Consider the following 10000-nt stretch of genomic DNA (forward strand, 5'->3'; position numbering starts at 1 on the left):
ACTTCTGCAATGACATTTAGCAAAACATCTGCCAAATGTGATAAAAATAGAGCACAAGACAGACAGGGAGATTTTCCCCCGAGTTAATACAGTGACCTTTAGAAAATGTTCAACACAAATAACGAACACTGACAGAAAGTGTGATCATTTGATCAAAACAATCAGTTCATTTCACACGGGCCAAACAGGGGGACGTTCGAGAAGACTGACACATTAATCTTTCCCGACAGATGGGCCACCTTCTTCGCGGACTGTATTTTTCGCCGCGGCCCGACGCTTTCTCGTTTCGCCAGGTTCGCCCGGCGGGACCGCGCGTCAGTCACCGTCGGATACGGAGAGAGGAGGAGAGGAAGCGGAGCTTTTCTCCGGGGCTACCCAAGGCCTCGCGTCAACTCAAAGCGTGCCTGCCTGCCTGCCTGCCTGCCTGCCGGCTCTCTGGGCTGAAAAGCATCCATAATAGATGGGGTCGATCAATTAAAGACGCGGGCGGGGAGATGACGGGAGAAGGCCTCTTCATAAATCCACTCTGCGGCGCACAAGGGCGCAGCTCCTTTCATGTTTATGAAGGGCCTACGCCGAGCGTTTCATAAGGAATAATGGATGACATCTCGTCCGCCGATGCCAGCGCCCGCATTAATCAATGGCGGAGACAACGCGCATTCTCACTCACAGCTCCTCAAGCTCTTCTCTTCTCCTCTCTCCTCTCTTCTCCTCTCCTCTCCTCTACTCTCCTCTTTTCTCCTCCTCTCCTCACAACTAATCTCTCTTCTCCTCTCTCCTGAGTGCTGCTTTTGTGAGCGAGTGAGCGAGGCGCTACGCTCTTAGAAAAGTGGCATTGGTGCAGTGAGCGGCGTGGCTTGTGAAGTGGTCAGGTCTAAAGTGGGCACGATCGTAAACACCTGACCTCTGCCACTGACCCTCTTGTCATTGCCACGGTTGATACGGCGCGTGAGCAAATCGTTCGGACAGCCTCCGAGCGGATCGGACAGTCTTAGAGCGAAAGCTCTTCACGGAAATCTGTGCAGTGTGTACAATACACATCCTGCCACGGTCTACCCCTCCCTCTCCCTTCCTCTCTCACTCTCTCTCATCCTCTCTCTTTCTCTCTCACTCTTCCCCTCTCTCTCTCTCATCATCTCTCTCACTCTCTCCCATTCTATCTCTCTCTCTCTCATTCTCCCTCTCTCTATCTCTCTCCCTCCCTCCTTTCACCACAGCCTGGGAAACTCTGGTCACCTCTGACCCCCAGTGGACGTGCTGCTGTTTCCTGTGCTGATTGGGCCACTGATAATGGAAGGCAAGCGGCGTGAGCGTGAGTGTGAGCGTGAGCGGAGCGACGTGGCTCGGGGCTGAGGACTGAGGGGACTGCGCTGGGGACAGGGCGCGGCTCACGCTCCCCTCTGACCACACGCCGCTACATGCAGCGGCTGCTCTCAATCACTGGGACCGCAATCAATCATGCTCAGCAAAAGGACACACACATACAGAGGAACAGACACATACAGACACACAGACAGACAGACACACACAAATACACTCACACACACAGACAGAAAGACAGACACACACACACACACACACAGACAGACAGACACACACACACAGACACACTTCTAACAAGCGTATACACATACAAACACTAATACATACACTCAAACACAAACACACACACTTAAACAAGTCTTCCAACAAGTGTATACACACACACATGCAAACACTGATGCATACACTCAAACACAAACACACACACAGACACACACACACACACACACACACACACACACACACACACACACACACACACACACACACACACACACAAAGAAATGGAAATAGATGACAGAGAGGCCTTTGAGGGAGAAATGAGAATCAGGCGTCCGTGGTGTAAGAGTCCTTTATTTCATCTATCCAGCATGCGGATTCCATGACCCAATAAAGCGTTCTTTCAACCACTACGAAAAAGAAATGAATCATCGCTAGTATCAATTTCCTCATGTTTTGACTTCCCCAATGCTTTCATCTTCTCATTATTTCTTTAATACCCTTTATCAACCTACAGTACACAGACACACATACAGCAACACACTCATCCACTGAAGACACACACACACACACACACACACACACACACACACACACACACTACTGCTCAAGCCTTTTTTAGCATTTCCATTTGATCCTCACCCACTCCATTCATAAATCAGACACTTCATCCGACTCTGCCCTGGATTGCACATCATGTAAACTGTGTGTGTGTGTGTGTGTGTGTGTGTGTGTGTGTGTGTGTGTGTGTGTGTGTGTGTGCGCGTGTGAACGTGTGTGCGCGTGTGTGCGCGTGCGTGTGTGTGTGTGTGTGTGTGTGTGTGTGTGTGTGTGTGTGTGTGTGTGCATGCGTGCGTGTGTGCGTGTGCATGTATGTGCGTGTGGGTGTGACTAGAATAGAGAATAGAGAGAGAGAAAGAAAGAAAGAAAGAAAGAAAGAAAGAAGAAAAGAAGATAGTGTGACAGAAGAAAGAAGAAAAGAAGATAGTGTGACAGAAGAAAGCATAGCAGCCCTGTGAGGTCACCCCAGTGGATAGAGTGAGCGCCGGTCACTGCTGCCCCCTGCCCCCTCCGACTCCTGCTCCTGCTCCGCCATCCCTGGGCACCAACCTGCCTGCCCACCCGCCTGCCCGCCCGCACGCGTGCCTAATCAGTGGCATCTGCCCACTGCAGCGTGGCTTCCATTGGACACAGTTATTAGCCGGCCAGACAGAGTGGGCCCTCTCCCTCACAAACCTCACATTCCAGCTTATCTCAACATCAGGACCAACATCCACAGCGCAGAGATGGTATGTGGCCAAACCTGTGTGGGTGCTCACCACCCCCCCTTTCTCTTTCTCTTTCTCTCTCTCCCCCCCTCTCTCTCTTTCCCTCTCTCTCTCTGGTTCTTGACAGAAATACAAAGAGAGCAAGGATAAATAGACAAAGCACCGTACTATTGGAATTCAAGTTGTTATTATTACTATTACCATTGCAATACAATTCCAGAGTTTCTGAAGCTTTAATGTCCTGGGTGAAGGAATGATCTCTGAGCTGCAGCAGGAGGTAGAACAGCTTGTTTACTTGAGTAAGATGGTGATTACAGTTTATACTGTACACACACACACACACACACACACACACACACACCACACACATGTTTCCATAACAGGAGGCATTCCTCCTTCAACCTGACATTCACAACCTCTTACCTCTTTTTTAAAAAAGGCCATGACTATAGTTTGGTTTGTCAGATGACAACATAAAATAAAGGTTTAAAGCACAGATAGATTACATTTACTGAAAAATAATTCCTCATATCACGTACATGTACAGTACTGTGCAAACCACATGTATCTAAAACAAAGCCATGTTTCTTAATAGTCCTCATTTCCATTTTCAAATATTTTTCTATGCGCCACCTGCCCTCTTGTTGACTGCCAGCAAAACCCTTCCAGTGTGAGCACGAGAAATGATAGAGAACCAAGGCAGAAGGGATCTGTGACTCACTCACTATATTACGCTCACCTGCAGTATGCAGGTGTGAAAAATGATCCAATAATCCCCTATTGTGGCCATCACTACCTCTGCACTGCCACTGTGAGACCAATACAGGTTATGACACACCACTAGTTCTGTCATATATACAATTTTGACATTCAAACATCAGATTGTGATGTCCATATCGGGAAGAGTTGTAAGAGGTGTACGGGAAATTTCACGCTAAAAGAACTCTAGTGCATTCCAACAGTAATATCAGTGCAAAGAGAGACACACACACACACACACACACACACACACACACACAGAGAGAGAGAGTGTGTGTGTCTGTGTGTTTCCAACAGTAATATCAGTGCAAAGAGACACACACACACACACACACACACACACACACACACACACAGAGAGAGAGAGAGAGCGAGTGTGTGTGTCTGTGTGTGTTTGTGTGTGTGTGTGTGTGAGAGAGAGAGAGAGAGAGAGAGAGAGTGTGGGTGTCAGAGAGAGAGAGAGAGAGAACAAGTGTGTGTGAGAAATACAGAGTGAGAGAGAAAGAAAGTGAATGAGAGAGGAAAAGAGAGGAAGAGAGAGAGAGAGTGGTAGTGAGATGTTTTCATAACAGAGGGTTTTCCTTCAGGCTGATATTCACAAACAAGCCATTTTCATACACAGGGAATAATGTTCACACTTACAGAGCCACTTAAAATACAGTTTAAAAAGCTAAATTATTCTTATGACATGTGTTGACACGCATTTCTGTAAACTGTGTTTCACGCACACATAAAGTTCACAGAACTTATTAAACACTATGTTAGTATTTCTGACTACCAAATGTATCTACATACCATAAGCTACTATAATTTTTATTTTATTATTTCATTACATTTTATTTATGTATTTTCCGAATAAATACCAGTAATAAAAAAGCATGTGGTTTGAGGGGACTGAATTTGTTGCTCTTGAAATACCATACAGTATATTCATACATATTCAATTCGATTCAAGTATAGCTTTATTAGCATACAAATATTTTTGCATTGCCAAAGCAGAACATTTAAACACAAGGTTTACATAGCTAATGTGAGCCTTTCTTCATCTCATTATATCAATGTTAGCAGGAATCAGGATAAATTCATATGCATAAAAAAGTCTGCTGATAACTCGCTAACATGTTGAGTTGATGGCTTAACTGCTCTATCGAATGAGTATAAATGACACAAACAGCGTCTCACAGATGTTTGCAGTGCTTGTGGCACTAACCATAGCAATAGTATACACACACACATCCCTTGGCTGGAGTGTGGCCAGACAAGGCCATTGGCTGGAGAGATCCGTCTTAATTTGATCAGATCGCTTGAGTGTTGAACAGCTGTCATTATCCGTACGCCAGTGATGGATGGACTCCCTTGAAAACAAGCCCACCTGCTGCGCTCAAGTCAGCCGGCCGCTCAATCAGGCCTGTGCTCGGTTTTTCGGCCCCGGGGAGCCCCTTCCGCCGCCACCGCCGCCTCCCCCCAAGTCACCCCGCTGACGGGGGGGTCGTGTTTATATGAGCGAGCGCCAGCCCGCGTCTCAGCTGCCACACTACCCCAGCACACACAATGCCGCTCTCAAGTGCACGGGATTAGCCGTCTCCAAAACAGTGGTGCCCAGCATGACCAAGGTATGGCATCTGTGTGTCTGTGTGTCTGTGTGTCTGTGTGTCTGTGTGTCTGTGTGTCTGTGTGTCTGTGTGTCTGTGTGTCTGTGTGTCTGTGTGTCTGTGTGTCTGTGTGTCTGTGTGTCTGTGTGTCTGTGTGTCTTTATGTCCTGTATGCCTCTGTGTGGGTGTGTGTGTGTGTGCCTTTCTGTGTATGTGTGTGTGTGTGTGTTCGCTTGCATGTGTGTGAGCGTATGTGTGTCTGTGCGCGTGTCTGTGTGCGTGCATGTGTGTCTGTGCGTGTGTGTGCGTGTGTGTTTGCATGTGTGTGCGTGCGTGTGTGTGTGTGCGTTTGCATGTGTGTGTGCGTATGTGTGTCTGTGCGCGTGCATGTGTGTCTGTGCATGTGTGTGCGTGTACGTGTGTGTTTGCATGTGTCTGTGTGCGTGTGTGTGTCTGTGCGTGTGTGTGTGCGTGCTTGTGTCTATGTGCGTGCGTCTGTGTGTGTCTGTGTCTGTGTGTGTGTGTGTGTGTGTGTGTGTGTGTGTGTGCCTGCCTGCATGAGAGAAACGACCGAGAGTCTCGGTGAGAGAAGTCAGCTGGCCGGTGTAAACCGAGAGCCTGTTTATAAGTGTCATCTAATGACACTCCTGCGTGTGTGATCCGCGCCACATGTCGGCGCAGCGACTGACCTTAAAGGGACAGTTCACCCCGGAAACGAAAAACGCTGTCATTACCCCCTCATCCTCCTGGCAGCACTGTCCCCGTGTTAGCGCTCTTGTCGCTGGAGTCGCAGGGAGTCTTTCAGCCTTAGCTAGCACGTCCCTTTTTTTCCCCCTTTCCCTGCGCTAGGGAAGTGAACGCCGGCCAAGTCTTCCCAGTGACTGACATCCTGCTGGATAATTCATTTGGGGCTGCTGCGCTGAGAGGCAACCCTTTTATGGGTAACTACTGGCACACGTTTGAATAGATAATGACAGAATAATCGATTGTGGGTGAACTATCCCTTGAACTGCGCTGCTAGCCGAGCGAGCACCTACTGTAGGGCTGGCTGGGTGCAGACAGCATCCCCAGCGAGGGGAGGAATGGAATCGTGGACACTGTACATTTGAACAGGCCGCTGGCGGCCGGCCAGCTCGCCACAATATGCTGCTGCTCAGATGACTGATATAAATAGCTTTGGGCCTGGCTCTGGTTTAAGAGATCTGAGGCCGTGGCGCTCCTCTCTCTCTCCCTTTCCCTTTCTCTTTCCCTGTCTTTATTTCTCACACACACACACACACACAAACTTACACACATACACATACACATACACACACACGTACGCACGGATGCGTGCACGCACACATACACACACACACACACACACACACACACACACACACACACACACACACACACACACACACACACACACACACACACACACACACACACACACACACACACACACACACACACACACACACACACACACACACACACACACACACACACACACACACACACACCCGCCGAGTGAGCTGATTGTGCACTCACAGTGGAGAGGCACTGAGAGTGAAGGATGGGGTTGAGCAGTACTGGCGTGGGGCTCAGAGGAAGGCTGTGTGGGGAGAACATCTGTGTTCTCATGGTACTGTACACGCTCAGTCAGCTCCATTTGGAACACCACCTTTTGCGACATGATCCAAACATGAACTTATAAGGGGAAACCTTCGAAGTTCGCTCAGAACACGGAATTAGGTAGAGAAGAGAGAGTGAGTTGGAGCGGGAGACGGAAGAGAGGGGTGAGTCAGAGAAAAAATAAATTCATCAATCATCAGCACGATGGCCATTTCAAAGATATAAAAATTCTCCCTAGTAATGAGAGGGCCTAAGAGTCATCTAGTGGCTAACATCACAAATAGCATGTGGCAACGACGGCCAAGTTGTTTGGAAGCCACGAGGATCCAATGATCTTTTGACCTTGTGGTTAAAACCAAACTGTGTCAGTGCCCAAAACGTGACATCAAAGCCAAGGCGGTCTGATCTGCAGGGGGAAGAGTCTACCGCAGGCTCCGAGTCTGTTCCCACAGACTCTTAGTCATGTGACGAGGCAGCCAGACTCAAGTGTGAGTTGAGGGCTTCCATTTCAACAGCTCCACCGACAGCCAGTTCCACGCTGATCTGATTTAAGAGTCGTGGCAGCATATACGCCCTTCTTTTTCCATGAATGAATTCCCGACTTAAACAAATGGGAAAGAAATCACTTTGCCGCATGAGTGAAACTTCGATTGTCCCCTTTGTCTGGATGCATTCTCTCCTCTTATTTTTTTACACCACCGTCAACACTGACCTCGAGAGAGCAAGGTGAGAGAGAGTTACTGGTGCACAGAGGCACAGAGGGATAGTGCGGGTTAATCAGTCGTTTCCCGGGTAAATCTGCAACTGGAGCGGACACCGACTGTCATCACATCTAATCACTGAAGAGGTGGTCAGTCAGAGATCAAGGTGCTGCTAGGTCAGAGGATCGGTTGGTTCATCAGGTTCGTCATGGGATTTTTTGACCCGACAGAGAACGTGTTCTTGAGCCGATTCGGCTCAGACTTGTTTGAACACGAGTGCTATCGAGTGAACCATCCTGCATATGAACCAGTTGTGAATGGAACCAAGGGATGCGTCATCAACAGAGGGCATTACGCGCATAAACAAGAGTTAATGATATGCATGAAAAGGAGACAATGATAAGAGAGTGGTCCCGTAAAAATGGAAGAAACATTCACAGTGTAATGCTAGAGAACACCAGCTGTGTAATGGGGAGCGTACCTATGTTCCCCAGGTCCTATGTTCCCTGGGTCCTATGTTCCCCACTTTGTATGGGACAGGGGAACATAGGACCCTTTTTTCTTACATTTTAGAAAGGGTCTTATGTTCCCAGCTTTTCCAAAAAAGGGCCCTATGTTCCCCGGTATGTATTGCGACTAGGGGACATAGGACCCTTTTTGGGAAAACCGGGGAACATAGGACCTGGGAAACATAGGGATGACCCTGTGTAATGCTAGTTAGCTAGTTTTGTCTATCAACAGTTAACAGTTGATATGGAGGGACACTCTGGCTTTTAGCCTTCTCCTCCCTGGATGTTAGCACGACATGCCCTGTCATTTGGAGTTCTGGCTCCAAACCAAAGCACCACGTTCTGAACAACCGGATTTTGTTTGGTAAAAACATTCAAAAGTCGGTTTGTGAACAGGAACAGAACCGGTTCTCTGGTGGTGGAAAAGGGCTATGACTTAAACCTTGTAGGCCTAAAGTAGCCTATATTCCCAACTACACTTCATACATGCTGTTCTTTCATAGTGTTGGAATTTTTCAAATTCAATTCAGAGTGAACATAAAGATCTTTTTGTTGCCTTTTGATGCCTTGTAATCTGTCAATCTGAGTATGGGTTCGGTTGTCTAAGCAAATTGCTAAATATATCTTAGTGCTAACATCAACATATGGAAGGAAGTAGCATTATGTTGGTGGTATATCACCTACTGAGATGCTGCATGGTTTCATGTCAGACTGCTTGCTAAACCCAACATGCAGGACAAAATATGTCAGGCTATGTCTCACTCTGGAAGCCTGCTCCTCGCTGCCATAGAAACAGAAGCCTCTAATTCAAACAGGCCTTTGGCACCGTTATACGAGCAAGAGACAAACGATATTGCGAGAGACTAAGTGGCATTGTTTGCCGACGATGTGGGCCGAGTCAATTAGAAGGCTGTCAGTTAGCTTACTTCATTAGAGAAACCGCATTTCAGTCTTAAGGCCACTCCATTACCATGGCTTACTCACAGGACAGCAAATCTAAAACTGATGCGGACTGACACGGAGGAAAAAGGTTCTGGAACGTCCGGAACAACAAGCAAGCTTCTTATTAGCCTGGGGTATGGAGGGCAATCGTCATGGAAATAAAACAACACTTAAAAAAGTAAACGGCAAATGGACTGCATTTATTGTGCACTTCTCTCTCCTCTGGGCATTCAACATGCTTAGGATCTACTACAGGATTGGGAAGGATCTGCACTGTTCCATCATATTTATCTTGATTAGAGGAAAACATGGGTACATAGAAATAGCACTGAACACTGCAGTGCAAGTCCAATTGACAACATTTGGAGGAGGTCTTCTCTTCCCTGCATTGGAGTGGTGCTAACCTGGACAACTAGGGCATTGCACATCTCTGGTTATCATCTGAGACTGAGAAATAAAAGCGGCAAGATGGAACAGAGAGTAAGTCGTGCTGATTTTAAAACCCTCCCTCCTCCAGCCACAGTGACATTTTCAGAGCTGGATTATTAGAACCACTTCTGCATCTTAGCAACCTCCTCTCCTCAGCAATAACAAACCTTACGGAGCCTGTTGACTGAGATGTTGGCTCAAGGCGCATAACACAGAGACCCTTTGGAACACTTTGAAGTGCTGTGCTGTGTTGTGTTGCACGCGTCCACAACACTGACCAAAGGACTGCCTGTGCTGACCCTCCGCAGGCCAGCAACTAATATTTGGGACCACTTCTCAAGTCGCTGCAAAAGGTCAAACATCACAGCCATATTCCAAACGGACTGAGCGGATCCTGGAGTTTCTCAGCAGGGCGCACACGTCCCTTCAGGCTCTAAAGTGGAGCGTACTTGTGAATGTTCTGGGTTCCTGCGCGGTTAAGTAGCCGGTTCTTGATGAAGGGGGCTCTGAACACATCTGAAAACACTAATGGCATGGCCTCCACAAGCCCAGTCTCTCATATGGCAAAAAGAGACCATTTGCGAATGATCACCACTCGGCAGTTGAACAGAATAAAGATCCTCTGTTTTGCGAGCGAG

At 47.7% G+C, this 10000-nt stretch overlaps 1 protein-coding gene across 1 annotated transcript in view; it reads right to left on the reverse strand.

Annotated features, from left to right (window-relative positions):
• Positions 1-10000, reverse strand: part of adcy6b (adenylate cyclase 6b) — a 46276-nt gene that overhangs the window by 15471 nt on the left and 20805 nt on the right. The gene's annotated exons all lie outside the window — the stretch shown is intronic.

This window comes from Sardina pilchardus, chromosome 7, assembly GCF_963854185.1.
Source record: "Sardina pilchardus chromosome 7, fSarPil1.1, whole genome shotgun sequence".
NCBI classification, from domain to species: Eukaryota; Metazoa; Chordata; class Actinopteri; order Clupeiformes; family Clupeidae; genus Sardina; species Sardina pilchardus.